Below are 18,529 nucleotides of genomic sequence, written 5' to 3' on the forward strand. Positions count from 1 at the left end.
CTGCTTATATTGCATTTTAAAATGTATTTTGTATCTAAAACTGAATTGTACTTTAGAGGCCAAAGACACGGAGAAAAAGAGTCTCAAAAATGGAACAAGAGACATAATGGTGAAAAAAGATTTATCAATAGTTCAAGATTCCTCTGGAAGAGGAGAATTCCACTTGGAAGAGACTGGTATAGGACAAGTAAAGAAAAGCAGGAGTTGGAAATAAGTTTCAGGTAAAGAACAAGAAGAACTTTGCATAAGAAAACATGGCAGGAGTAGGCAAAGGACAGGAGATAAAGATCAAGAATAACATTGATGATTAATCTAGGCTTCTGGGTTGGAAAGTCAGTCATAAGACAGAAAACCGTATCTGAAGAACAAAGATGGAGTCTGGGGAAGGCAGGAACAAGACTTCCTGAGGGAGAAAAAATAGAATATTTTAGGAGCCTTAGAACAAGGGTTGGCAAATGATGACAGTCCTGTTTCTGTATAACCTGCAAGTTAAGAATTTTTTAATGGTTTTTAAAAAATTAAAAGAATAATATTTCTTGAAATGATAAAGCTATATGAGATTCAGATCCCACATTCAATAAATAAAGTTTTATTGGAATACTGCCATGCTCATTTTATGTTGGCATGGCTGCTTTAGGCCCACAAAACAGAGTTGAGTGCTGTTGGTTGCAACACATATCCCAGAAAACTTAAAATATTTACTATCTGGCTCTCTACAGAGTTTTCTGACACCCCTCCTCCTGCCCAAGTCTAAAGTCTAAAGGAGACACTAAGGAACAAGCAAATCTTTAGGAAAGACATTAAATAAGGATTGCCCACATGAAATCTAGAGTACAAGAGATTCCAAACACTAAAATAACTATTATTCATGCTTCGGAAGGTGTGGAAGACATATTAGGCAGTTCTTGCACTGCTGTAAAGAAATACCTGAGGCTGGGTAATTTATAAGAAAAGAGGTTTAATTGGCTCACGGTTCTGTGGGCTATACAGGAGGCATGGCATCGGGCGTCTGCTCACCTTCTGACGAGGCCTCCCTAAGCTTACATTCATGGTGGAAGGCAAAGGGGAGCAGACATATCACATGGTGAAAGCAGGGGCAAGAGAGAAAGTAAGAGAGAGAGAGAGAGACAGAGACAGAGGTAGGGGGAGGCGCTATACATTTTTAAATGACCAGATCTCACAAGAGCTCAGAGCCAAGATGGTGGCCCAAGCCATTTGTGATCCAAACACCTCCCACCAGGTCCCACCTCCAGTATTGGAAATTTGGGCAAGGACAAATATCCAAACTACATCAGATGAGAACCTTGTTCCAAACTCAACCCTATCACCCACTGGTTTTGTGACCTTGGGCACATTGTCTGATCGCTTCAACTTCAGTGTCCTCGATTATAAAATGGAAAAGTGACTATATCTACTTCATAAGAAATTCGTAAGGATTAAATGAGGTAGAACGAGTAAAGCTCTTGGCACAATCACTAACATAAAACAAGTTCTCAAAAATTATAGCTATTATTATTATCATCATTCTTTATTATAGGCGTGTAGTTAATGTCATGGATTGTACTTTTATGGATATGAACTTGAAGTAAGCTATGTGTTTTATCCAGCGGCAAATAGTAGTCACTGACAGAGCTGTTCCACTTTGCTTATAGCTGCAAACTGTCCAATATCCAGCACACCCACTCTGCTTACATTTGGCTTTAACTTTGCATTCAGAGGGATGTGCTCTATGTTGTCTGAGCAAACTGCTATTGCTGGCTTCCCCACCAACTTAAGAGTCTCCCGCCAGCTCCATTCAACCCTGTTGCAGCAATCAGTCCCACATTGTCTCGAGGATCTGTTGGTCCAAACCCTGGTATTAAATGTCAAGTATAATCGAGGTTCTTTTGCTTTCAAGGCTCAGAAATTCTCCCTAACTGGCCCAAATAAAAAGTTACATTTGTGATAAAGTCATACAGCGAACTTAAGAAAGTGAAGTTCAGGCTGTGTGCGGTGGCTCATGCCTGTAATTTCAGCACTTTGGGAGGCCGAGGTGGGTGAATCACAAGGTCAAGAGTTTGAGACCAGCCTAGCCAACATGGTGAAACTCCATCTCTACTAAACACACACACACACACACACACACACACACACACACACACACACAATTAGCTGGGCATGGTGGCAGGCACCTGTAATTCCAGCTACTCAGGAGGCTGAGGCAGGAGAATCATTTGAACCTGGGAGGCAGAGGTTCCAGGGAGCCGAGATCACGCCACTGCACCCCAGCCCAGGTGACAGTGCAAGACTCCATCTAAAAAAAAAAAAAAAAAAGAAAGTGAGGTTCAAGTAGACCTTATAAGAACTAAGAACTAGAAAAGTACCAGGTTGTAAGGAGCCCAGTTTCTCCGCTTCTCCATTCCCTTCCCTCAGGGTCCTGCATCTTTCTTCTCTTCCTCCTCTCATTAAAGATAGGATTTTCCTGTTGATTGTTCAACTTTCATGTAGCAACAGGTGGAAGCCAGTTCACTGTGTCTACCAGAAACTCCTGCTTTTGAGTCCAATGCCAAGGACGGGGCCACTCCCCATATTGATGGGAAGAGGATGAGATGCCTTATCCCAGGCAGTAGGTAGACTGCCCGATCCAGTCAGCTGTGGTGGGCTCGGTGAGTTACAGAGTTCCTTCTCACTCCCTAGGGCCTTAAACTGGTAAGTAATGTTAGGTAAGGGGAGAAGGTGGTCTACATTTATGTAGACCTTTCCTTCAAGCTTCAGCTCCAGCCACCTCCTCCAAGAAGCCTTCACTCACCACACGCACTGATTCGCATGCCCTTTCTTGGCACGCCCGGAGCATATTGGTTATACCTCAAGCCTGAATACGTTCACTAAGGATAAAGTTTCCCCTTTATCACTTGGGTCTATGCCACATTTTCAACATATTATGTGTTTAATAAACACTGAATTAAATGAGTTAATTAGTATAAAATGAATAACAAGTCATTGTGGGGTCAAACATAGGCAAAATTCAAAAGGTATGTGAAAAAATATTCCATCTCGCTCATCACCAGGGAAATGCAAACCAAAAACCACAATGAGGTATCACCTCACCCAAGTTAGGACAGCTATTATCAAAAACACAAAAAATAATAAATGCTGGTGAGGGTGCAAAGAAAAGGGAACTCTTAGGCATTGCTGGTGGGAATGTAAACTAGTTCAGTCCTTATGGAGAACAATATGAAGGTTCCTTAAAAAACTAAATGTAGAACTACCATATGATTGAGCAACACACTGCTGGGTATATATCCAAAGAAAATGAAATCAGTATGTCCAAGGGACATCTGCAATAAACCTCATGTTTATTGCAGCACTATTGACAGCAGCTAAGATGTGGAATCAACCTCATTGTCCATCAACAGGTGAATGAATAAAGAACATGTGGTATATATACACAATGGAATACTATCCAACCATAAAAAGAATGAAATCCTGTCATTCCCAGCAACTTAGATGAGCCTGGAGGACATTATGCTAAGTGAAATAAGAACAGAAAGATAAACATTGTATGTTGTCACTCACATGTGGAAGACAGAAAGTTGATCTCATAGAAGACAGGAGTAAGAGAGTGGTTACTAGAGTCTGGGAAGGATGGAGGGAACGGAAGATAGCTATTGGTTGAAGGATATAAAATTACAGCTGGATAGGAGAAATAAGTTTAAATGCTGTTTAGCACTGTAGAATGACAATAGTTGAGAATAATTTATTATATGTTTTCATATAGCTATAAGAGAGGAGTTTGAATGTTTCTAATACAAAAAAATACTATGAGGTCATGGATATGCTAATTACCCTGATTGAATCACCATACATTGTGTATATCAGAACATTATTATATACCTCGTAAATACATATGATTATTATATTATGTGTCAGTTTAAAAATAAATTTAAAAAATAAAATTGATTAGGTAGATGAGAGGTAGACTAGATATTTTTAAGAATGTTCAAATTAAATTAATTTTTAACTTAATTTAAGGAACTGAACTGCCTTTAATAAACTCTAAATATATGTGCATTATATATATAATATATATATGTGTGTATATATACACATATATACAGATATATTTCAACTTTAGGAAAGTAAATAAAGTTAGTGATGATAAGAGCAAATAATTTTTATGAATTAAAATTGTTCCATTGGGAATATAAGACTGGTTCAATATTTAAAATTCAGTCAATGTAATTTAACATACTTAAGAAAAAATGTCACCTCAATGGAGGTTCCAGAAACATGGATTCATTATTTTAAAAAAAATTAGCAAACTGGGAATAGAAGTTTACCTGATAAAGTTTACCTATCAGAAGTATACCTGATAAAGAGCATCTGTTTATATCTATAGATAGCATATGCTTAATGAGCAAAAACTGAATAATTTTTCTTAAGATCATGGGTAAGGCAAAAATGTTCTCTTACCACTCCTATTCATCATACTGGGAGCATTAGACGTGTAAGAAGCCATATTAAAAACTTCTCAAAAAATCTATAAAAGTACTCTGAGAACTATTAAGTGAATTTTAGAAAAGTCACAGAATACAAGGATAATATACAAAAATAAATATTTGCATATGGCAGTGGTGAAAAATTGGAAATCTAAAATTTTTAGGTAAACTTTATGTATAATAACACCAAAACACAACAATACTTAGGTATAAGAAAATCTAAAAATGTGTAGGATTTCTATGCTAAAAACTGCAAAACACCAGTTAAATAAATCAAAGAAGATCTAAATAAATGGAGATACAAACTGTGTTTGAGAAACAGAAGAGTCGGTACTGTTAAGATGTCAATCTTCTCAAACTGAACAATTGGTTAAATGCAATCCCAGGCAAAATCCCACCAGATTTTCTTGTAAACATCACCAGCCATTCTAAACTGTATATAGAAAGTCAAAGGAATTAGAATTGAGAAAATAATTTCTGACAAAGAGCTTGTATCCAGAATACATAAGGAACGCTCAAAACTCAACAAGAAAACATCAAACAAACAAAGGTTTTGAAAATGGGCAAAATATTTGTACAGACACTTCACCAAAGAAGACATACAGATGGAAAATGAGCACATAAACAGATGCTCAAAATTATTAGCCATTAGGGAAATGCAAATTAAAATGACAATGAAATACACATTTCATAGAAAAGAAAAAAAACAGTGACGATACCAAATTCTGACAAAGATTAGGAGCAAATGAAATTCTCTTACACTACTGGTGGGAATGCAAAATGGTAGAGCAACAGTAAAAAACAGTTTGGCACTTTCTTACAAAGCTACACTCACACTTACGATACGACCCACCTATTCCAGTCTTCGATATTTACCCTAGCCAAGTGAAAATTTACTTTCACACAAACATCTGGAGGCAAGTGTTTATTGAAACTTTATTTATAATTACCACTGATTGGAAACAATCCAAATGTCCTTAAATCAAGGAAAAGATTATGAATAGGAAATGAATGTTTTCCATGCATACAATGGAATACTATGCAGCAGTAAAAATGAATGAGCTGTTGATTCATGCAGCAACATGAATAAATCTTAAATGCACTTTGCTCGGTGAAAGAAGCATGATGCCGAAGGTGCAATAGCCTATGATTTATTATGCATGACATTCTGGTAAAGGCAAAACTACTGTGGTGGTTGCCAAGATTTGGTGAGGGGTGACCAGGTGGAAGAAAGGACTAACCACAGAGGGGTATCACAAAGGCAATGTTCGGGTGAGAGATTGTTCTGTATGGAAGTATAGTGATCATTACATGACTGTGCATCTATCAAAACCCTTAGAACTGGACACCAGAAAGAGTGAATTTTTCTCCAGGTAAATAATTTTTTAAAATTTTTCCTATTGGTCAAGAAATAAAAAGGTTATACAAATTGTACAAGTAAATAATTTGTATTATGTAAATATATAATTAAAATAGTGTCAGTGTGTGAGGGCAGTATTGCTCAGCGCATCATAATTGATCAGTGTTTAAATTTTAACACAAAAAGTAAATACTGCAAATATTTGTATACACAATATACAAAGAGACAATTTGATAGGAATAATATGTGACTGCAGTTTTCTTCAAAAATAAGCCTGTGAGAATGTATGCAGTGTAGGAAAAACAAAATTACTCTGGTGTGACCCAGTCATTTGGACACATATCACTGGTAGATAGATTTAAATGAAAAATTCCTCATCTTTCACATCTGCTAATTCATAAAATTGTGAGGATAGTCTACTGCACATTTCAAAAACATATTAGCCCAGAGTTTGGTCATTGTTATAGAAATGTGCACTGATTGAGACATTTTTGGCCCTACTGATAACACAAGGCATCGTTATAAAGAATTTGTGAATGCTTTGAACTGTACCCAGCTGGTTTCTGCAGAACAGAGTGTGCTCCACCTGCTAGTAACCTCAGGAGGTTACTACAGTGTTTTGCTTTATAGATTATCAGTCTGTTGTACTACCATTAGGGTTGACAAGGGTAATATCCCACCGTGGTTTCTTTTTCTGACCTCCAGAGATTATAAAGTGACATTCAGCAGATTTTAGATATTTGGAACATGTTGGTACTGTTAACTATTATTTTCTTTTTCAGTTGCAAAGCTCACTGGGTAAAAATTCCAAAGGCTCTACCCAGGTTCCTATAAAGCAGTAATATAAAAATGTGCTTCTTTTTTTCCATCTAATGGTCTTCTCCTCTTTAATGGTGGAACTATCCTGTGCACTATTTCTCTATTTATAGCCCAGACAATTCAACTGCAGGCAGTTGGTTCTATTAAAAGATAAACAAACTCCTAAGAAACCCCCACTGGTTTGTAAATGGCCAATTGTGCTGACATGACAGGCTGCAGGTGACTCAGTCCATCTGGGGATGTTGGTCATTTGCTACTGAGCTTGAACCACACAGCATCTTTGGCCAGAGAGCAGCTGGTGATCTCAGCAATTTTATCTCTTAACAAAAAATCAAAACCAATGGCCATATAAACAGGTTACAAATATTGGCTGGGTTTTTAATCTAATATACCAAACTCCAAAATACCATCTTTACTTCCATTGCCTAATCAGCTCATTGGTCTTTGAGGATCATTTAGAGGATTTTGTTGAAACACCTTGCCTTTGAAAATGTGACTTGGTCCAGTTGGAACAGCTTCAGGCCTCTCAGCCTCACATGACTCCCTCTCTCATTGCTCCTTTCCCTAGTCTTGCCTGACCACTGGGGCAAGATCTTGTACCTTGTTACCTGAATCAAGAGGATAAAGAATGGCAGCTTCTCTCTCAGGAGTGGATTTCTGCATGCCCTTTTTCCATTTCCCATTCTAACCCATGGATTGCTTGGATCTTCATATCACCCAGTTAATAAATTCACGTTGGATCTTCTTGACTGCTGATTAATTAAACACACTACTATACTATCTGACTACTCCTTTGGTCACAGGTCCATTCTTCCCAATTGTAAGTTGACTGCCTCTCATCCAAGGCTTTAAATATCAAGAATGTCTACTGGCACGCTAACATCTTTCCAAGATATGGCTCAATCCACTGCACAATTATTGTTCGTAAAGGAAATGGAGAAACTGCCCTTGTAAAAGCAAACAAGGAAGATAGGTAGACAGTTATGAAATAGTTGGTGTGTCTGGATATGGTACTGAAACAATCCTTTGTGATATTGAGAACATTTTTAGACATAAAAGCAAGAAGTAATTTATGGTAGCAGATGAAGATGACAAGGTATTTTAGGGTCAAAACAGAGGAATTTATAGGATGGTGGGAGTCCCTGAAAGTTTATGGCACAAAACCAGTGCCTTCAGATTTCTTTTTATATAAGAGCATACTCTGGTAGCAGTACAAAGGCTGGGTTTGAGACAGAGACAACTCTGGACAATAAAACCAGCTACTGGGTTGCTATCATAATTCAGGAGAGAGGATATACCAAGAGCAGTGGGCGCAGAAAGAAGTATCTGCAAGATTTTAAGAAGTATTTAAAATAAATCATAGGTTCTCAGCACCTAAAACAGTCTACATAAGAAATAGAAACACGGACTTGGAACAACTTTTAATAATGAAAATCCCAGAACAAAAATCTACTGTCTTTTCACTTTTGCTTAATAATTAAGATTACTTACTGGAGATGACAGAAGACAGTTTAATAACAGTGTACAAACACAGAATGAAAATAAAATGAATACTAATCAATTGTTAAGCTGCTATAGCTCATAAGAGGAAGAATTTAGATAGAGTCTAAGATTGAAGATTCGATGAAACTTTATGAACTTTTAATCATCAGCATTATTAAGCAGTTGGATATAGTCATGATAGGGTCGTAACTTCTTATATATCAGGATGTTTGACACGTAGACTTTTCTGAATAGTGAAACGAAAAGGAAATGAATTACATATTTTTAAGACAAATTTTATTACTTTTTCATTTTACTTAAATTTATATTTTTATATAGCATTTCAATTTTATATATAATTATATAATAATTTTATTGTTCATTTTCCAGAGTGTTAGTTTATTGATTTGCAATCCTACGCTCCATGTTAAGTTCATGTTTTCCTGATATCTGTCTCTGCTGGTTCAAGGGAGTAGCCAGACACAACTTCTAAAAAATAGACAAACACACAAAAGTAAAACCATAAACTTTTACAGCTGGAGGAGGTTTCATGGAATAAGCTGTGGCATTAAGAGGCAACACGTGATATTCATCATCTTCCTCCTCTACTACTCATTCCAATTCACTCCAACATTCAGCTCTGCTCCTGTTGGTGTAGGTTATCTGTCTGGCGAGATGACCCAGACTTTTATTTTGGAGGAATCTGATCCCCTGGCCATCGTGTGCTTCTTGGCTGTGGTTGTTTCAACTGACCACTCACAGCTGTCAGCAGGCATGAAAGCATCAGGAGGTGTTCCAGTAACTGCCATGGATTCTGGACTTTCTTCTCTCTGCCCCTATCCTATAGGAGTGACCCTCTATCTTCGTGATAATCAGCATCAATTCCTCCTGTCAATATAGTAATTCTTTTTTTTTTTTTTTTTTTTTTTTTTTTTGTCCCTGGACTACTGGCATGAGGACTGCAAATGGCCCTGTGGTAATTGACTTAGATTTACTGGAATCCTTTTTGTGTACCCTGAAGGAAGTATACCCCTCCCATCAGGAACAGGATCCCTAATCCAGAAACACCTAGAGTTGCATGAATGGCAAGCACAGTCTCCAAGTGACTTGATTGGAATTAATAGAGAGAGGATCAACTTCTATTTCCTTCCTTGGTTCCCAGATGCAGGTTTTTAACTGTCAGTGACACAGCACCATATAACAGCATCTTGGGGGACAGCACTCCAGCTCACAGGGTGTCCTCTCCATCCTGTGGCTTAGCTCTGCCCTTAAGAAGATTCATTTGTTGTTCTATTAGGATGTCAGCTTCTGGTGAGCCATTTATGGGAAGACCAATGGAACTCACAGTCATATGTCCACTGCCATACCTCCTTTGCTGTGCAGTGGATGCCTTGAGCTGTCTGACAATGTGGCTCCGTCACTGCAGTCAAGGGAGACAAAGCCATACTTAAGATATGGATCATTCTCAGTAAGGATGAATCATAGAAAGCTAGAAGGTATCTAATGTTAGCAGCTTGTCACCAAGTACTCAGATGGTCTCCGTGAGTGATTGTAGGGGCGGGACTTTCAGCGGCAATGGCAGCTAGAATAAGCTGGGTGAGATGCAGTTGATGGCAGTTAGGCTATGCATGCTTCCATCCCTGCCAGCATGACTCCTCTGTTTATGGACAAACACAGGGTCAGTGAGAGCAGAGGCATCCAAATGAGACATCTTGTTCACCCAGTTTCCAGCCTCTTCTTGGAAATAGGTGTTCTTTGGTGGCCACTGACATGCCATATAGAGTTTTACACACTTCGTGTCCATTTCATAGTTCCATCCACATACCTCTCCTCAGCTCTCCTCTCCAAGCCACTCACGACTGCCTAGAGTCCATGTGTATTCCTACCTCAGACAACTTCTCCTTCCAAACAAAGCACATGGTCAGACGTACTACTCAAAGCACTGCTACTGAGATGATTTCTCCCAATCACCATATTTCAAGGGCACCCCTGATAGGTCATTAGTGCAATAGCAGTTATTTATTCCCTTGCATTAACGAACAAGCTCACCTGCCTATCAGCTGGCAATGGTGTAAAGTGAGGTAAGGCATTAATGTGACAGACGTGGAATCTGAACCACTTGTTTCTGTAACTTATGTGTACTCTAAGGACCTTCTTGGAGCCAATTCTAAATGAATCATTTCCAATGCAAAGTGGATCACTATTGTGCCTACTTCACCATATGACTTAGAGTTATGCCAATACCAGCTTATGATGAATAGCTCACATGCCATCATTGACTCATGTTGCCTGGTTAAGTCTTCATTATCTCTTAGGGGCCAGTAGCATGTTAGTAGTTGCCTATTAAATTACATGGCCGGGGCAGGCACAGTGGCTCACACCTGTAATCCTAGCACTTTGGGAGGCTGAGGCACGTGGAACACAAGGTCAGGAGTTCAAGACCAGTCTGGTCAACATAGTGAAACTCCCTCCCTACTAAAAATACAAAAATTATCTGGGCATGGTGATGGGCACCTGTAGTGCCAGCTACTAGGGTGGTTGAGGCAGGTGAATCACTTGAACCCAGGAGGCGGAGGTTGCAGTGAGTTAAGATTGTGCCACTACGCTGCAACCTGGGTGACAGAGCAAGACTCCATCTCAAAAAAAAAAAAAAAAAAAAACAAACAAAAAAAGTATGTGACCCAGCTTCAGAATCCTGTAGTTCTCTACCACCACTCTCCTATCTAGATTTTTATCTACTGTATTCGTCAAAATTGTCAAGAACCAATAGTGTGGATGGATGGATGGATGGATGGATGGATGGATGGATGGATGGATGGATGAATGGATTGAAGGATGGGTGGGTAGATGAACAGACAGATAAAAGATAGATAAGAGGAGAAATAGATTTTAAGGAACTGACACACACAGGCAGTGGTGGACCTGGCAAGTCAAAATGTGTAGGGCAGCCCCAAAATTCAAGTAGAATTTCTATGTTGCATCATTGAGGCAGAATTTCCTCTTCCTCAGGAAGCCCAGTTTTTGTTCTTAAGGTGTTCAGTTGATTAGATGAGGCCTTCTCAAATTATGGGAAGTAACATGTTTTACTTCAAGTCAACTGATAGTAAATGTGGAAATTTAATACAGAAAAGATGTTCACAGCAACATTTAGACTAGTGTTTGACCAAACAACTGGGCACCATACCCTTGCCAAGTTGACCTAAAATTAATCATGAGATCCACTATTTATAGCTATAAAACCTTTGCGTTTATCAGGCTACATAATGTATGCGGAAGAACTCTTAGGTCTTCTATCAACGTTCTCCCTAGGATAGTTTGCTAAGTAGCCTTAGGGAAGGACTGGGGAAGTTAAGTTGTACTCTATATGCTTTCTGTCACATATCAGGGCTCTTCCTTTGGGGCCTCAGATTCTCTTTCAATAGAAGGGCTCCGGGTTTGAGAATTTGCTCAGGTCTAGAAACAGAGGAAGAGCTCATGATTGTCCAACTGTAACAGTTGATATCTGCTTTCTGCTTCCTTGTCCTTGATTTCTTATTTCTGTTATAAAATCAAGTCGTGCCCTTGCTGCTGGTCCACCAGTCTCACACCTTGGAACACCGTGGTCAGTTAGCCATCACCACAGAGCTTTGTGAGTCAAGATCCCAGGAGCCATTCTGGCTTTGCCGCGTGTGACAGTGAATATGTCCATCTAGCTTCTGGTGGCGAAAGGCTGTCACTTGGCCTTGAATATTTTAGAATCTTCTCATCCAAATGACATCCAGGGATGCACAGTTTCAAAGGACATCTAGGGATCTCCCAGTATCAAACCGGACTTACAAAAGACCGTCACTCCCAAGCTCTCTCCATATATAAAATAAGATTGAAGATGAAAAGAAGTATGTCACTGGTTAATATTTGTGTGACAAAGGTACGATTTAAACACCTGGCTGAGTGTGGAGAAAATGATTCATTGGCTATTATAAAGTGAGTTGGGAGTGTTTCTAATCTATGTCTGGAAAGGTTCCTAAGATATTCCTCTCCCCTGAAACCAAGAAGAAGTTGCTGCTTACTGTCTCCCTAATTTGCTAGCTGAAGGATCACATTTTCTTTCCCAGGTAGCATCTAACTGGTAGCATTTACGGTGATAAAAATTGGTTAGGTATGGAGCGTGAAGGCAATTTTAATACTGAATTTATTTAGTCCAGAACATTTCTTTTTGTACATGTAAGTGTAACTTAACCAAATCAATTCCGTCTGATTAAACTCACTTTACATGGGTAATGTACCGTGGACACTCTTTCTACTCGGGCGCTTACCCCAAAGATCACAGGAAGAGCATTTAGATGTTCCTTTTGCATGTCACCCTGAAACACACAAAATCCAACAGATACAAAAGGAAACATTGCATTAAATTAATTCAGCTTCAAGTTCAAAGGCTCATGATGTATGATAAACAAAATGAAAGGAAATAAGATGCAGTGTCACATTTCTTTTAATATCTAAATCCACTCACAACAAGGTAATATTGAATTCACCATAGCCTCACTATCTGCTTATATGGCATAGCCCCTTAGGGAAGGAAAAAACTCAAAGAACCTGGAGTTGGCAAATATAATGTGAAGTTATGAATGATTTAGAGCAGTGGTTCGCAACCTTGACTGAACTTTATAATCGCCCGGGAAGTTAGTAAAATCCCCAATTCTCTGTTCTCACCTGAGACTAATTAATTCAGAATTTCTGGGGTGAAGACCCAGGCATCAATATTTCTTTAAAGCTCCCCAGGTAATTCTACTGCATAAGCAAGGTTGAGATCCTCTGATTTAGAGAGTGGTTCTCACAGGGTTGGTGGCCTTCAATGCAGCTGGAGGGTTTGTTTAAACTCAGGTTACTGGATCCCACCCCTAGAATGGTGGCATCAGTAGGTCTGTAAATCGCATTTTAAACAAGTTCTCAGGTGATGTTCTTGCTGCTAGTCCAGGGACTATATTTGAGAACAATTATTTTAGAAGAATCCAGTAAACCTCGGAGAGGAAGTAAATCCTGAGGGACTGCCATCAATGTGGTCATATAAGAAACATAAAACATGCTTCTCAGCAATTCTATGGGAAAACAAAACAAAGCTAATCATCTATATGTGAGTTCTGTAGAAAGATAAGCTGGTCTAAATAAATAAATGTTCCAGTTATAGAAAACCGAAGTCCTATAGAAGGAAAAATTCAACAAGCATGAGAATTTAAATATGAGTGTGTGCCTGGAAAGGAGAGAGTAATATGATTCTGATTTATAATATTTTAACCAAATAAGAAAAGAAGGAAAATCTAAATCTTAATTAAGTAGGCACTCTCAGGAACAATTTTATAAGTGGCTTCTATTATGAGCATTAGTGGAACAAAACAAACTAGCAAATATGCCTCTAATAATAATCATGATGATGATAAATTTAAATTGGTCTTGGAATATATTTCACAAGCTATATTTGACTTCTTGTGTTCTCATGTTCTGTAAATGTAAAATGTTCTGTAAATCTGAAATATTGCATACCATATAACTAAGCCTCAAACAGAAGAGGAACCTGTTTTATGTATTGTTCTGCTCTGTGTGAATTAGTCCATTTTCATGCTGTGAATAAAGACATACTCAAGACTGGGCAATTTATAAAGAAAAAGAGGTTTAATGGACTCACAGTTCCACATGGCTGGGGAGGCCTCACAATCATGGCAAAAGGCAAAAGGTATGTCTTACATGGTGGCAGATGAGAGAGAATGGAGAACCAAGCAAAAGGGGTTTCCCCTTATAAAACCATCAAATCTCACAAGACTTGTTCACTACCACAAAAATGGTATGGGGGAAACTTCGCCCATGATTCAATGATCTCCCACCTGTTCCCTCCCACCATATATGGGAATTATGGGAGCTACAATTCAAGATGAGATTTGGGTGGGGACACAGCCAAACCATATCACTATGCTAATGCCAAGATTAGATAGCATTATCAGTGTGATGCTGCCACAAAGTAAACCTAGGGAAGAGAGCCATTAAGCACATGCTGATGGATGGAGAGATAGCTGTGTATGGGAATAGATATTTTCATCTTGAACTTTGAGGTTCGTTGGTTGGTCGGTCGGTTGGTTGGTTGGTTAGTTAGTTCTCTGGCACATATTATGTATGAATGTGATGTGATTTAGTCCAGGGCACTCTAAACTGGTATTCAAAAGAAGACTTCCTGGACTTGCCTTCTTTGTCACCCTGTCCACGATGTCATTGATGTTCATCAGGAAAGCCAGAATCTCAGGGAAGACAACCTGACAGAGTCTACCTATAGGGAAGTGACAACAAAACAAGACAGGCAAAGAACTCTTCGCTGTGAGGGAATCCATGCTGTTGGGAGACAGTTCTCCACAGGCGTCTGTACACCTGCACATCTTGTAAACAGAGACATTGGCCATTTCTGCTTCAGACTTTTGTTTCAGGGATGTTTGTGTAGTGAAAACAGATTGTCTGTTGCCAGGAGAAGGCAGATTTATTTGCCCACCAATATGATAAAGATAATGGTTTCCTCTGTGGCAAAGATGGGAGAGGCTTGATGGTGGCCCTTTTAAAAGATTGGGGTTTTCTAGGCTTGGGGTTCCTCAACTCTGACACAAACCCAGTGCATGAGCAGAAGCTGACTGTTCCTGCAGTCAAAATGATGTCCAAAGGAAGGGGAACTGATGTGAGCATGGAGCTCTGCTGGCTACAGTGTCATGAGTGATAAAACCCTTTCTGTTTGATGCAGGAGTTTGGAGTCTTCTCCAAGGAAGCCTGACATCAAGGAAGCTGTGTCAGGCTAACTTGTTGGATTCAAGTAAGGTAAAATTGCAGACCTTTCACTGTGTTAACAAATACCAAAGCAACATCTGTGCATGCGTGGTTAATGTGACTATGTGGTAACAAAAGAAAAGTAGGGAAAAAAACAAACTATGAATAGGGGCCATGTTGTTAAAGAAATTATGGTACAGCCCAACAATGGAACTCTATATTGCCTTAAAGAAGAATGTCATAGACATGTAGATACCAACATGGAAATAAATTCAAGATATTGTGTTATGTTAGCAAATATATTATATATTACATTGAAATTATTATAAAGAAATTAAACTGAAAGTATTTACCCTAAACTACTGCCAATGCTTCTTTGAATTTTAGGAAAAATTTAGTTTCTGTTTTTTTATATTTTGCAATTATTGCATTGTTTACTACATAACTTCTTTTCCATTTCAAAAATAATAAAGACAACTTTTAAAAGTACATTTTAAAATAATTTAAATAAAGGTAAATGACAAACTGAGAACATAGTTTCCAGAAGCAAAGACTCCACTTCCCCTTCACAAAGAATCACTATCATGTGACCAAGTTCCTGTCAATGAAGTATCAGCAGATGTGTCCGGTGTGCCTTCCGCTGAGTATATTTGAAGGGACAAAGCATGTCTTTTTTGCCCCTTCCTGTTCCCAGGGATGCAGACTGGATGGCTGGAGCATGGGCAACTAACTGGGGCCATGAAGCAAAAGCCACATGTTGAGGATGCAGGAGGTTAAAAAAATATATCAAGCGATTTTGGACTCCTAACAGCACACAGTGCCATGCTTGCATAGCTTTTCCTGAATCCAGACTTCCATAACAAGAGAGAAAAATGAACTTCAATTGCTTTCAGCTACTGTTATTTAAAACTGTGGGCTACTCTAAGCTGAACCATACTCTAAAAGTTACAGTGGCAAAGAATCAGGCCTCTATTTCACACATTCATTCCTAGGATATTGGCAGGATAAACGTAAATGCAGTAAGACTATCACAACTAGCATATGACTTTGGAAGGAGAAGAGAAATACTCTATCATAATTTCTGAAGTCCTAGCAGGACTCTGAGGCTTCTATCACTGTTTACAGAAAACTAATATCCTGCTGATATCATGACAGGAGAAGTTGAAAAGGCTTCTTTTGAAGCTGTCTTCCAGAGTGTAGGAAGTGAATCACACTTCTCCATTCATTAAACAGGTTGCATTAACTTCCTAGAAGACCAGAAAATGAATACAGAATAGAGGAGCCTACCTCCCAGTGAAAGGACATTTAATTAGCAGATCTATAAGAGTTACTTTCCTAGCTAGTTTCCCAATTTGGAAAATTTCTGAACAGCTATTACACCATCTTAACAAGAATGTACAGAAAATCAATAAACTGAAAAGTTCAATGTAGTATAATGTGACTAAACTTGGAAATATTGTGCAATACGGCATTATACTGAGCTAATCCTACCAGATTTGTTTCTTGTTATTGCAATCCCCCTTAAAACATTAGAGTCCTCAGGTAATGTACTTTTATTTTAAGGCAGTCATTTCCGTGCAGCAGGGAGTGATCCCTTGAGGAAATTTGATCTCAATTCTTTTTTTTTTTTTTTTTAAAGCAAAATGAATGTCGGGTAAAATATCTAGATAACCCCTTGAAAACTCAGAACTCATGCACCGTGAATAATTGCTATGTAAAATAAATTAGTAAATGCATGAAATAGCAAAAACAGCAGGATTGTTTTCAGATCAGTAAATCATGCATGGGTTATGCAATGCTAGCACTAGGACCATTCTGGAGCACAAGAGCGTATGTTTTTCCCAAGGCTTTGGGAAGGAGAGATCAGCTTTTAAGATTTCCTTTAGTGGGGAGGGGAGTTCTTTTTATTCTTCGAATTTGGGTGGATCTCGAGATCATCCTGTAATAGTCAATGGGCCCTAAATCCAATGGCATGTATCCTTTTAAGAGACTCACAGAGGAGGCCAACAGAAGAGAAAGAAGCAGTGTAACTATGGAGGCAGAGATTGAGTGATGTAGCCACAAGCTGAGGAATGCCAGCCACCACCATTAGCTGGAGGAGGCAAGGAATGAAAGATTGTTTCCCCTGGAGCCTCTGGAGGGAGTGTGGCCTTGCTGACCCCTGCAGTTTGGACTTCTGGCCTCCAGAACTCTGAGGGAATACATTTCTCTTGCATTCAGCAACAGGTTTGTCATCATCTGTTCTGGCAGTCACAGAAATCTAATCTACCCATGAAGTAGATACCATCTTTATTCACATTTTACAGACAAGGAAACAAAAGGAGAGATCCGCTCTTAAGATTTTTTTTTGAGGGGGGAGTTCATTTGATTCTTTGAATTCTGGAGTTGTTGAATTTAACTTGCCTCTCAGAGTGGCATGCTTGTCAATTTCATCCATGTGTGACTTTCTGAATAACTGTAAAAATCAAATGGTCTCAGTTGTGGATGATTTCTTTCTTCTTTCTCATCTATCAGTAACAGCCCCCCAAAATGTTAAGAAAATCTCAAAGTATTCTATTCAAAATGTTCTTCTGTTTGTAAATCAGCCTAGCCATGCGGTTGGATGGATCTCAAGATCGTCCGGGCCCACTCAGTGTGATGCCCCTTGATACAGAGTGGACAAGGAAGCCAGGGTTTCCCAGACCCACCTACTAGGATAAGTCAGGAACTAAATTAGCTGGTCCAGCTTTTGGAACTGACAGCAGAGAGGTCAGAAGGGAAAAATACATCATGTGTGGGGTAGAGTTGACTCAGATCCTGACTACCACTGGTGTCTCCCTGATAAGGCAGACAAGCAGAAACATCTGGAGGCTTGGTTCTGGCCAAAAGAAAAAGAACTGTCAGAATGTGGAATGCAAAGTATACAGTTATTTCAAATCATGGCTGGAGGTATCCACAAGTATGGTCCAAGTGACTCTAGGTCGGGAGTAGTTGCCCAGGACCTGGAAAATAGACTGGAAAGGTGAGACAGCCAAGGAGACAGGCATTCTCAGGCAGGCCATCAGAGAGAGGCTCTGGAACAGGGACAGGAGAGATGCTCCCTCAAACTCAACTGGTACAACTTGAAGAATCCTGCTCCAGAAACTCCAGCATCAAAATGGAGGTTACCTTTGGTTGGGAAACAATGAAAGACCCCAGTAGAAACTGAATCCTGAGACTTGGGACCCAATATGGCAACTTAAAGAAAATGATAAAACTTCAAAAAATAAGTTGAAAAGAAAACCAAGGGAAAAATAGTAGAAGGGAGAAGGAAGAGAAAAGGAGGGAGAGTGGGAGAAGGGGAAGAGAAACAGAAGGAGAAATATTTAATAATTCTTTATTATAGGCAAGAAATTGTTCCAGCTATTCTGCTTGTATTCACTCATGGAATTTTTACAACCCCATTTTAGTGAGTGGAATGGTGCCCCAAAGAGATATATAACGTTCTAATTCCCAGAACCTGTTCATTTTACACTGTTTGAAAAAAAAAAAAAATCTTTGCAGGTATCATTAAGGATCTCGAGATCATCCTGGAATAGTGTGGGCCCTAAAGCCAATGGCAAGTGTCCTTTTAAGAGACTCACAGAGGAGGCCA

This window comes from Rhinopithecus roxellana, chromosome 11, assembly GCF_007565055.1.
Source record: "Rhinopithecus roxellana isolate Shanxi Qingling chromosome 11, ASM756505v1, whole genome shotgun sequence".
Taxonomy (NCBI): Eukaryota; Metazoa; Chordata; class Mammalia; order Primates; family Cercopithecidae; genus Rhinopithecus; species Rhinopithecus roxellana.